General features: G+C 45.3%; 1 non-coding gene across 1 annotated transcript; it reads right to left on the bottom strand.

Annotated features, from left to right (window-relative positions):
• Positions 1–5,313: 5,313 nt before the first annotated feature.
• On the bottom strand, positions 5,314–5,400 carry TRNAS-GGA (transfer RNA serine (anticodon GGA)). The gene has a single exon. It is a non-coding gene; the product is annotated as a tRNA-Ser (tRNA).
• Between the last annotated feature and the right edge of the window lie 7,819 nt (positions 5,401–13,219).

Genomic DNA, 13,219 nt, shown 5'->3' with positions numbered 1-13,219 from the left:
GCTAGCTGGGGCGCCCTGTAGTTTTCTTCGCTTCCTTTCCTTCTCAAAAGAGTAGATCATTCACTGTCTCCTATCCTCACGGGCCTCTAATTCGCTTATCTTAATAATCTCCTAGATCGACACTAGTGGAAAGAAAGGGTTGGTGTGGCCTCGGTTCTTACTTGATCGAACGAACAACGAGCTTTAGTTGATGGACCAACTCTACTTCACCGTACCTTGTTACCTCTACCTGGCCACCCGCCATCGTTACCTTCCTCGCGAAACTGTCTACAGCCGTTACACAATCAGAGGAGTTGGAAGCCCTCGAAGCTTGACCTGGAATCCAAGTAATCCATCCGCGAAAGGGACGAGACGTACGGGAATGATTGATTCCAGAAAGAGAGGCTTGCGAGGTCCTCCAATAGCTATGGCTTTTCTTTATTCCTTGGGAAAAAGTTCTTTCATCACTTGACGACTCGAAAAGACAATTCATGATGGATTGGTTTAGCCCGTTCGACCCTCTCCCGTTACTGAAAGTTCATCTTTTGATTTCAACCACCCCGGATAAGCCTTTCGGGCCATCCGGTTATTCATTCTCCACGACTGAAGTGGTTGGTCCACCAGTGACTTTCCATCTGCATCATCTGCTGTCGAGCTAGGTGGTACGGCTGGGCGCTACGTCAAGTCGAAGAGCAGGGCGGGTTACTAAAGTGACAACGCAAGGAAGGACTTTTTAGGAGATTCTTTCAATAGACAGAGCTTAGTAGAGTGTTGAAGGCTCTCTTTGGCATTTTCCTTTCTTTTGTAAGGAGCAGGACAGGATTGGACCAACCCAATCTTATATTAGAAAAGCAAGGTAAACCCACTCTATCTATTTATCTATCGCGGGAAAGCACTCACTCGAGGGCCCGTCCTCGAAACTAGAATTATATACCGACAATTAGACCATTGAAGAGCTTTCCTCCCGCCAAGGATGCTTCCCGACCGTAGCTTCCTTCGTTCTACGAACGGGGTAAGATAGGCACGTTGAGCATAGCGAGACTAAGGGACGAGGAAGCGGAGCTGTGGATATAGACTAGGCTAAGGAACAAGGAAGCTTGACTGAGCTGCTCTTAGACTCGTGACGCTTAACGACTGAACTCGTCGTAGTCTCTAAAGCAACACGCAGAAAGTGGTGCGAGTTCGCTCCGCGCACCTTTGGTACTTCAGTAGGGCGACCTTCAGTATATCATTCAATTCAATATCAATAGTAGTTGAACAAACAAGCCCACTAATAGCAAAATAGTGGCCCTTCCACTTTTTTGTTATGAACAAACACTGAGAGCTTCGCTTCTATAGTTGCCCTTCAAGCTACTGAAAGAAAGGTGTAGGAGGGCCGAAAGCCTTGAGTTGAGTCATGAATTCGGTTTGCAAGGCTGGAATCAATAAATATTAATATTAATTTAAATTATATAATAATAAGAAAAGAATTTAAATAACAAATTAGATTTTTTCTTTTGCTGATGGAGTTGTTATTGACAGTCCCGGACTGAAGAAGGCCGGACTCTCGGTTCGTCGAGGGGCGGAACGACCTCTCGATCTACTTACTGCAGCCCAAGACGGGGGTCAGTCATCCATTCGTACTATGATCAGTTATGGAAGGAAAGAGGGGAGTTGGCTGATAAAGATGGACAGTCACGATCGCGTAATATCAATTTCTCGGCCTCGTCATCGAAAGCGGCTTCCAATTGCTCGGAAATTCTCAGCTATATGGGGGGCTTGGATGGTGAGCAAAAACAATTGATCAAGAAGTTGGTCAACTTTCGCATGATCGATGGTAAAAAAACGAGAGTTCGTGCTATTGTTTATCAAACTTTTCATCGCCCAGCTCGAACTGAACGCGATGTAATCAAACTTATGGTTGACGCCGTAGAGAATATAAAGCCCATATGCGAAGTGGAAAAAGTAGGAGTCGCAGGTACTATTTATGATGTCCCTGGGATTGTAGCCAGGGATCGTCAACAAACCTTAGCTATTCGTTGGATCCTTGGAGCAGCTTTCAAACGACGTATAAGCTACAGGATAAGCTTAGAGAAATGTTTATTTGCTGAGATACTGGATGCTTACCGAAAGAGGGGAATTGCACGTAAGAAAAGGGAGAATCTTCATGGACTGGCTTCCACCAATCGAAGTTTCGCGCATTTCAGATGGCGGTAAAGTGATACCACATTAAGAGCTCTTCCTCATTCAGAATAATCAGATTATTCAGTAAGAGAAAATGAAAGAAAGAATGAAATGACAATGAATTACATTGAATTCTTTTCTAAGCTCAAGAAATTCAACATTCATTTACAAGGATGTCCAAATAGTCTTCTTTCTTTCATTAGAATTTCTTCAATTCATTATCATTGATTCATTCATTTGCATTTCATTCTTTCTTTCATAAATGAATTACATTTCTAAATTGAAGAAATTCATTCTATTTAGAAACATGAATTTACATTTCATTTTCTCTTTCTTTCCTTTTCCTTTTTGAATCTTCATATAGAAAGCTCTAAATACTCCCCCCTTCATTCATTGATAAGGAGGAATCCAGCGGAGGCCCGCATAGGATGTGTGAAAGAAGGACCAACGACGATCTTGGAGGAGAAGGAGGAGTAGGAGGAGTCAGTCTTCTTTGAAGATCAAGGAAAAAATCAGACAATTATGCCATTCGGAAGAAGTCTTCTACAGAGGGAAACCTTGTTACGAGTAAGCGGAGAGGAAAGATCTCCAGAGATTCCTATCTTATTCCATTCCAGTGGCTCGACCAGTAACCAATGGCGAAAACTCAAAAATCCATGGAAAACCGGTAGAACCCCATTTCGGCCAAGTTGCGGAACCGGAAAAAAGAAGCGGTTTTTCGCACAGCTTGCTCATAGTGCAGGTCCCACTTGTATATCGTATTTGGCCGAAGAAGCATCGGACAGGTTGGAGTTCCTACCAAATTGGGACTCCATGGACCAAGATCTGCTTTCATTATATGGGCAATACCGATCATCTTTAGTAGATCATATGGATGTAGAAAAAGCTTCAGATTTTGAGAAATTGGAAACATCTCTTTTCCATTTCCATTTACCCAGTTCATATCTTTGTTTCGTGTGTTCCCGGGAGGAATTCGATCTCTTCAATCTCGGGATACCACCTAAATAACTGCGGCCAGAGAGTCAAATAGGTCGGGAAGAAACAGTCTGAGGTCGGGTCGGACGACATACATCTTGGTTGGTCCCACCACCACTAGAGATTGGACATCTATAGAATCTTTCTATAATAAATAAAGAAATATATATTTACTGGACTAGCCTAACCTTCGGTTCCTTCATGCCCCTATTCCCTCAAATCAATCTTTCCTTCAAGGCAGTCGCATTCAATCAATTCCCTCCTTTTCTACCCGGGGATTCGACTCAAGTCCTACCCATACCTCAAACCTCGCGGCTATCAAAAGATAGGTAGCTCACTCTCGAAGGATCAGGTCGAACTTCCAATAAGGCAGGATTCTCACTCGGGTAGGGTTCATCTTTCTTTACCGGAAACTCCTCCATCCCTTAGTTCTTTTCATGAGGGTTCATAAACCTTTCGGCAGTCGGAGATCTCATGATTGATCGGTGTTCGGAGGCAGTTCATTCAGCTGACATACATTAGGTTTTTAGGTTTCCACCCCACAAATCGCTGCCGACCGAACAACTTCTATGGAAGATCGAACATTCAAACATTTTGATTCTGGTAGGGTGACTGGGTCTGTTGATTGAGTTGATCCGGAGCGGGAGGAGGAAGTCAACAGAAGAGGGCTCTATTCTTCAGTCAAAAGAATAAACGGGGTTTTTTAATCTCTCACTGGGACAGGTTTTGAAATATCTTGTTCGAAAGAACAGAACCAGGTCGAACTTTGATTCTGTACTTTAAAGGCTGGTTCTCGGGTGGACGGGGCAAGGCGGGGTTGGAAAGACAGGTTGCTTGCTGCAGGAGTGGAAGGCGGGTTCTTGAGTCTCCTATCCTTCTCGGAAAGGCAGATCCTGCAAGCCCTAGTGAGCGGAGCGCGGATGCGCTCGCTCAAAGCCAGCGGGCACTTGCTGTGTCCGCGGGCTTCGCACACGCCCGCTCTCTAGCGCACAAGCCCACGGGCACAGCAAGTGCTCGTTGGCTTGAGCGCAGTGCCCCCTATAGCCTTGGGGCTAAGCGCACACGCCCCTTATAGCAATAGGTGCTTCAAGCTCTATTGCGACTTTGGGCTACGCACCTTTACGCACTAGAGAAAACGCTTTATAGCTTTCTATATACTATATAATCAAATCCGGTTATTGATACAATTCATCTCATTCTTCTTTATAGTACTTCAGCGGGTTTAGCTTCGTTTATCGTTTAGTTCAGTCTGAATTTCTTTATTCTGTGAAATCCAATTTCATTAAAATAAGGAGTCTTTATGTCTCGTTACCGAGGGCCTCGTTTCAAAAAAAGACGCCGTCTGGGGGCTTTACCGGGACTCACTAGTAAAAGACCTAGATCCGGAAGTGATCTTAGAAACCAACCGCGTTCCGGGAAAAGATCTCCTTATTCGTCTAGAAGAAAAAGCATAATTTCGTTTTCATTATGGTCTGACAGAGCGGCAATTACTTAGATATGTTCGTATCGCTGGAAAAGCCAAAGGGTCAACAGGTCAGGTTTGACTACAACTACTTGAGATGCGTTTGGATAACATCCTTTTTCGATTGGGTATGGCTTCGACCATTCCTGGAGCTAGACAATTAGTTAACCATAGACATATTTTAGTTAATGGTCGTATAGTATATATCCCAAGTTTTCGCTGTAAACCCCGAGATATTATATTATTACTACGAGGGATGAACAAAGATCCAGAGCTCTGATTCAAAATTATGTGGATTCATCCCCCCGCGAGGAATTGAATTGCCAAAACATTTGACTCTTGACTCATTCCAATATAAAGGAATAGTAAATCAAATAATAGATAGTAAATGGATCGGCTTAAAAATCAATGAATTACTAGTCGTGGAATATTATTCCCGTCAGACTTGAACTTTATTAAAATAACAAAGCTTTGGACAATTTTGTCCACCCTGTTTCGCCAAACAAAGTAAATAGAACTAAGCTAAGGGATTAAATCCGGATTTTCCCCCATTGTAGTATCGCAAATGGATCCGCGGTGAGATTCTCATTCCTTGTCCACCCTTTCCGAGATTTTCTGTACCACAGTAATTGGGTCCCTAGAAAAGAAAGGCCCTACTGTTGGAATAATGGTATCCATTGTTATTTGATACATTGCGGTTGGTAACGTTGGTGAATTAGGTGTAGGTGAAGGTACGGAAAGAGAGGGATTCGAACCCTCGGTAAACAAAAGCCTACATAGCAGTTCCAGTGCTACGCCTTGAACCACTCGGCCACCTTTCCTACATAATCTTAGGATTATTGCCCGGAAACCCAGTGAATAGCGAGTCATTCATATTATTGAATTGTATTATTGCAATAAAGGTACGACCGATCGATTATAAATCGAAAACCTTTCGTCAAAGAAAGATCTTCCTTCGAGGCTCGAGGGATAGGATAAAAAAACAAACACATTTTCTTTATTGAATATTAACTTAATATTAAATAAACTATCTATTCATGTTTGTCAAGACGACGATCCTCTCCATCTTATTCGGATATTTATACCGGATTAATCGTATTCTGGGCCGAGTCCACTAACTCTATAGTATTTTAGACTATGGTTATATTTAGAGTTCCGTAGGAATTTCAAAATGCCTTTCTAGTTTCATCTTTCTCAACAACAACTCTTCTCATGAGCTACCCCATAGATCTATTACAAATAAATTCATGAGCCGCCCTATGATTTTGATATTTCGATTGTATTGTTTGTGTTTGTGTATACGCGCTATTCGCGCAAAATGGATGGGCTGGTTATTCTATTTTCATCATTCCATGATTATTTTCTTCTTTTTCCTCTGTGGATCATAAGAAAATCAAAACTCCTCGAGTTAGATCAGAATCTGTAGGATAAATTCTTTGATTCCTCAACTTCGATAAAATAGTAAGAGGAGGAAGAGAACTTACTAATGGTATACTTACTACATTGGACTGAAATCCAATCGGATTCCAATATTTCCTATCTATCCCTGCCCAAAAGGGACAATTTGGGGGGTCCACATCTTTTTTTTACAATTAGTCTGTTTTTTTGTGATTTCGTACTGTACAATTCCTTTCTTTATGGGAGCATTTTCCCGGGATAATGAGCTCAATTATGGAATGGGTTGTAAACTATGCCTAGATATAGATAACCCTATTTAGTTGTTGCTTATGCAACATAGGAAAATGAGATTTTTCATTCCGAAAGGCTGGCGCGATTCAATGCGATCGCTTAGGCACATTAGGTAGGTTGGGTCTGAAGAATGAGGGTGCTTGAAAGCTTAGAATCTTTGCGATTCCAAACGCTGTCAAACAGGCGGCGTTACGACCTGCGCATGATTGGTGTATGTCGATCCTTCGGATGATCCCGGACATTCGATCATTAATTCAGTTTTTTGATGTTTTCTTTGCGGTTGTGATAATCCACCATTTAGTGGTTGGGATTTGTGCCGAAAAGGTCATCCCTGGGCGTGTGTTTAAGCGCTATGCTCTTCTTGGTTATGGTCATCGGGGATGAGCGGGTGGCGGAGCATCATCGCTCATTCATGCAAGAGATTGGGGTTCAGATTTCCTTAGCTAAATCATTAGTCTCGAGATCTGGTTGCCTTGAATTTGCTAAACGTTTCCTAATCCATCGGGCGTCTAAGGATATTTGTCCTGTCAACGTGAAGATGGTAAGAGCGGCCAACTAATCGGTTGGTTTGATGCCGTTGATGTCAAATCTAAATTGCTTGCGCACTTTGACTGCGCGGCGCTGGTTTTCGTACGTATTGCGCTGGACTGGACCTGAGAAGGTTAATAGTGACTTCTCACGGCATTGGAAACGCCATCAACAAATTGCTTACTCACCTAGCGGTATTAGACCTCTCCCTTTTATGGTTTGGTTGGGTTGGCCTGAGGGTCTTAATCTAACCTGCTATCATGAGGGGATGGTCAGAGGTCTGCTCCTCGACCGTCTGAAACCAGACTCTAATTTAAGAAAGAAATTGCGTAGTGATGGTTTCGATGTCTATGAGTACTGTTCTGCTTTAGTCAAGTCTTTTTTGCTTAAGCATTGGCTTGCATCGATTGTTGACTATTGCGAGTGGTCTGACTCTGTAGCGCTAAACCCGAGTACACCATGGATGCCCGTACGCTCCACCAGCTTGTTGCTTACGACCTAATCGAAAAAACTAAGCAAATAGAGAAATTCCATTTCATAAGTTTAGTTTGATCTTTCGGTACTATAATCTGGTGCGGACCCAGAGTGCTCCCTTAGCTATAGGGCTTGCTACAAAGGGTTATCCGTTAAGATACATTCAATCTTGGTCTGGCTCCATCCATTGACAGAATGAGACCGGAACTCCATGAACAAAGGTTGGGGAGGGAGGAATGATTGAATCAATCTATCTGACGAGGGAAAGAGGATTGGCCACCAGATGCACACGAAAGATCCCTATCGGGTTTAACAAATTGGGGGATACCCCCGAGCCATGGAATACCGGGTTTCATCAAGGTTGTTCCACTTAGTAGTATGGTGGGATCGGTTTGAAGCCAATAACTAAAGACAAGGTGTTGGACTATGCATGGACATGACTGAATCTATTATGTGACACTGGATTTGGAGATGTATTACGAGTTGATCAAACCAGTTTATGATGGAGTTTCCTCCTCCTAATCATGATGAAATGGCATTTGTGGTTGTAGCCATCCAGTGCTCCCAAAGAAATGTGCTTACTCGGAATCCCCGGCACAAAATGCTTGATGGATCACCTAGTGCATGAACAGTCCAACTTGTGGCCTGGTCGCTTTGTCATATCGAAATGATAAGCATTTTTGGGGGGTTGAAGCGGACATCTGGGAATTGTGATGATTCATTCTAAAACTTAGATGAATGTTATGGCCTTCGCACGCGACATGCGTGAGATCTCAAAACTGAAGCTTTCAAGATATTGATGAGATATCTAAGTATGGATTCTGGGGATGAGCATCCAGAAGTCTCCTTCAACTCTGACTTCACCATAGAGGGAATTGTTATGGGCCTAATAGCTTGAAAGTTGTTCGTACGAGATTTGAATGGAACTTGTGTTTGAATATTCAATGTTTAGATGCTTCGGGGAAGGAAGGAATGGTTTCAATAACAACCATTTGGCGCACAAAAGCTACTGCATGACCAAGGCCCCTTGACCCCGAGGCATACATTAGAGAGTGACCTCCAGACTATCTCCCCAAAACCCCCTCCGTCGGATTCCATAGTGCAAGAGCATTTTCATGACAAGGCAGATGACATTCTCTTAACTGAGAATCCAATAGTGGAAGAAGCACCGCTTGTAGATGCGGATACGGGAATCTCGATGTCCTCCTTGAACTTGAACAATTTTGTATATTGTTTCAAGTTCGTCGAAACAGTTTGATCAAGACTGTTTATGAATTAACCGGATATGCCGTACCCTGGATTGAGCCCTGCAGTGCCCGCGGGCAAAGCTAGCGCACAAGCCTACGTAATGGGGGCACTCTAAGTGCTCGTTGGCTAGCAGATGCAGTGTCCGCCTCAATAAAGTTCCCCTCTTGCGTAAAGGCGCTTTATAGCGTGCCTATCAAGCGCCTTATAACAATAGGGCCCAATAGGGCAAGCGCCTAAGCGCCTCTTGCGTAAAGGCGCTTGACGCGTGCCTATCAAGCGCCTTATAACAATAGGGCCCAATAGGGCAAGCGAGAAGCGCGCGTACAGTTCCACCTGATAGCAAGAGTGCTATAAAGCGCGCTACTTTGGCTTGAAGCGCCTGACGTGAGAGGGGGGCACTTGACGCCCCTTGTAGTAAGAGGCGCCTATGGCTCTCTTGCTACAAGGGGCTGCGCACCTTGTAGTAAGAGGCGCCTATGGCTCTCTTGCTACAAGGTGCTGCGCACCTTGTAGTAAGAGGCGCCTATGGCTCTCTTGCTACAAGGTGCTGCGCACCTTGTAGTAAGAGGCGCCTATGGCTCTCTGTATACAAGGGGCGGAGCACCTTTACTACAGAGGGGCTCTCCAGCCTACACTGGCTTGAAAACCCAGTCTTTCATATTGAATAAAAAAAAAGGTTGTATTACGACCCGTCTGTCGTATGGTTATTAGGCCCCCTTCTCAACTAATGAATGTCGGGTCGGGGGTTTGGTGATTATTCTCAAAAAGGGACGTAGAACCGGGTTGCGCTGCTTGATGCTCCGATCGAAAACAAATCAGTGGGGCCATGCCGGTACGACAGAATATGCGTTAGAAAGCCAAAACTAAAGAAGCCACCATAAAACAGAAAGAACATTGTATTGATATCGTGGCTAACGTACACCCTTTCAACCCTTTCCATAAAGCATACTACACAGGCTCTACACAGTTTAGGTTTACAACAGTGTAGGCTTGCTAAAACAGGCTACACAAGCCTGATTGAGTACTATTACTAATATAGAGATATATATCGTCCTATCCTATAAGACTACTATATATATATATATTAGTAATAGTACTATGTAGCTAGTTGCTATGACGTTATATAAGCTTTTTTTAAGCTATAGCAATAAAGGCATTAATGCAACGTAGACCTAAGTGGTCATATTGGATCCAGGGGAACCATCACAAGTATGGCCGGCCTATATTTGAACGAGAATGCCGTGTCGTCCAGCTCCGCTTAGAAGAAGGTGACTCACTTTTCTTTCGCAGCTGACATTCGACATTCCTGTGTTTCAATAAAAATAGAAAGGGCTGGTCAATGTAAATCTCAGAGATCGGTCGGTTTACTAATCAATGAACCAACCCCCGAACCTACTTTTTCTTCTTCAAAAGTCAACAACTTTTAACCGACCAACAAAGGTAACCGACTATAGAATCAATCTTTGTCAACGCGGCAAGGACGATAGACGCGAATCTATGGTTTCTTTCAATCGGATACCAATTGCTTGGATGCGTTTGAAAGCCTCGAGATGAATTGACTCTTGCAGAAGAAATTCTTTCTAGTTGGGAAAGGTTTGTCTTGTGTCTCCGTAACAAATGGTCCATTTATTGATGGGCGAACGACGGGGATTGAACCCGCGCGTGGTGGATTCACAATCCACTGCCTTGATCCACTTGGCTACATCCGCCCCTACCCCCGCACAGGTTTGAGTCTCTATCTACGATCAGATCCTTTCTGAACCCCCCTATGACCGCTATCAAAGAGAAGCTTTTTCCAATAGTTGCAAGTCTATTGTTGTGTTTTGGAATTAGGGGAAGCAAAGCTTCAACAAGCAAGTAGAAGCTTCCTGGCAAAGCTTCAAACAAAGAGGTTGGGCTGTTCACTTCATTGATTTGACTTCACTTTACTTAAGATTTCAGATACGGGCCGGGCGGGCTTTCAAGGCTCCTTTAGTAGACTGCGAGCTTCAAAAGGTGAGCGCTCAAAGCTAGCGCGTTAGCCAGCGAGCGAGAAAAGCGAAGCGAGCCAGAAAGCGCACAAGACTTAGGGCACTTGCAGCCCCTTGTAGTAAGAGGTGCTGAATAGCCCCAAGGCCCTATTGCGTACAGGGGCTTGATACCTGATAGCAAGAGTGCCGTGAGGCGATTACCTTAGGCGAGGGTTGGTGTGGCCATGCGGGGGGCGAGAAGCGCCTCTTGCTACTTTGGGCTTGTGCGCTAGCCTTATAGCTTGGGGGCTTGAAGCGCGCGTCAGGTGCGTAGCCCTGTAGCAATAGAGCTTGACGCGCGAGAGGGGCATGTGCGCATGGCAGCAAGTGGGCTTGTGCGCTAGAAGTCGGCGTGTGCGCTGCAGTGCCCGCTTAGCTTGACTTTTTCAGCTCCCTTAGAGCTGGACCTATTTACAGACTCGATCATTGCCCTACCCTATTGAGTAAGGGTCGAGAAAAAAGCGATTGCTGGCGAGGAGAAGTGAACGAGCTCCTGCTTGAGCTTACAGGGAGGAAGCGATCTCCGTCAAGGTTCGCATTAGATCCCCTACGAACTTCTGGATGTGAACAAATGGCACGTCCTTCCACCAGAAGGAATGGATGAATGAATAGGTTGAAACGCTTGTACGCCCAATCTGTGGTTGGTAGGTGCTCCATCTAACACTAACAATAAGGAATATCGGCCCTTCGCAGCTCCCGAATTCGACTCTTTGCATGGCGTAACATAAATGGGTTGGAAGCGAGATGTGGTCTGATCGGACCACGAATTTGCTTGGAGGAGCTTTCTTCCTCGGGCCACATTGATGGAATGGAAGGGAGGGGCGGGCCCACCATTCACGCACGCTTTTGCCCTGCCCCATTTGATCAGGACTGTATCCTTTCTGAAAGGCTTTTCTGAAATTGGAGGAAGAAGCAACGGCCCTATTTGCCACACCAACCCTCGCCTAGCGCGCGTTGCGCTAACGCGCTTGAGTTTGATTGCTGGGTCTCGCCTTTCTTTTTTCACTTGGTTGCCAAATCATGCCTCAAATCTCCACCGCTTCGATCGACACTTCAAACAATTCCAACGCCACGCGTTCTATGATTTTGCCGGCCTTGCTTCTGGATATAATAGAGAATATAGTTTGCGATTTATGGATGATTCAGTCCGACACCCGATCGGACCTGCTATGCGCCTCCGGTCCTTGCTATCGTCCCTTCGGGACCCTTCTTCGCCTTCGGGCTGAAGCCCAACTTTTTCTGGTTGGGGGAAACGGACCTTTGGTCATGTCATTGTTTCTCCTTGGTAACTTCGGCTTCGCCTTCCTTCGTTCCAGCAGCAAGCGTTTTCCTATGCTTCCCCGGGGGCTGAACTAGCGATCGGCACGTACGTCACTCCGGGCGGCGAAGCCCTCGGCACGTTTGGGAGGACCTACGTCCTTCCTCCCTTCCCTCACTCTTTGACCTACGAGCTTCGCCTGAGTGTTTTGGACCAAATGCAGTGGTGGTCCTGATCAATCATTCTATGATGATATCCCATGTTGAGCACAGCCCTCCCTCTTGTACTACCACGAGGGCACCGGACGACGGGAAGGGAAGGTTCACTTTTGTAAGCGAGACACAGCAGCTTGCGGGAGATGATGGAAGATAAGGGTGCGCTAGCACCGGCGGGGCGGGTTGGTGCACCAGCCGGATCTTAGTGCTTGTTAGCGGACAAGTGCCGTGCTAAAGAAGTGGCAGTTAGTGCGGGATATAGCGGCTCCAAAAAAGCAGCAAATTTCCTGCCTGATCGTGGGCCTGGTCCCGGAGAGGAGGAGTGTCTAGTGCGACTTGTCGGACATGTAATACGGGATTTCCATCTCCCCCGATCGAGTCCCTGCTTCACCTAAGATCGATTGAACTTTCCTGAATTTCCAGCGTGAAGTTCAGTTTGGAGGTTCAATGTCAGTCATTTCAGCCCGGACCAATCAAATGAACCAGGCACGAAATCTATGTCTGATTCCTATTCATCAAATTTCTATTATATTCATTAGTGATCTACCTTTGGACTGAGATGATGATCGAATATTTGACATAAGGCATAGAGCGGGATGGAAGAAGTGGAACAAAAGGAGAAGAAATGGCAGTCTAATGAAAAAGGTCTTCTGTGTCCGGGCAGGGGAAGGGGAGGCGAGCGGGCAGCCGCTGAAATACAACATGGTCCGGCCAGTACAGCGCAGGCGCTTCAGATCATCACAAAAATTCGTGACTAGGCAGATGGGACTACGCCTTAGCCTGACCTTAGTGCTAAGAAGGGGATCTCCGCCGCCTATTCGAGAGAGAGGTTGAGAGACGTGATGTGCATGAGACCGAGCCACGCTCGCCAAGTCTCTAATCAGGGATATCGAAGATCAGTCATTTCGGGACCCACGAACACTCACTGCCAACGCGAGGTCGGGAATCAGCCGACTAACGGGCCGCCACGGGAAAGAGGGGGAAAGAAGCGTCACTTTTCTTCTTTATATGATATGAAACTCATTCTTCCGCTTATCCGGCTGGGTTTTCCCTTTCTTCTTTCTTGTGCTCGCTCTCTCCTGTCATGCATCATGGCTGGGTGGAAGACGAAGACATACATCCATTTCTTTTGGCCAAGATTTAGATCTCACTAGTTGTTAGCCTTGGCTACACCTAAAAAAGAGTGCCGGAAAAGCTTAAATGCAATCTGCAAAACGAG

Source organism: Aristolochia californica, unplaced genomic scaffold (genome assembly GCF_029961685.1).
Source record: "Aristolochia californica isolate CCGP_79_NKW_82.1479 unplaced genomic scaffold, dmAriCali1.0.hap1 SCAF_92, whole genome shotgun sequence".
NCBI classification, from domain to species: Eukaryota; Viridiplantae; Streptophyta; class Magnoliopsida; order Piperales; family Aristolochiaceae; genus Aristolochia; species Aristolochia californica.
Note: the sequence above shows the minus strand (reverse complement) of the source record. Positions and strands in the feature narration are given on the sequence as shown.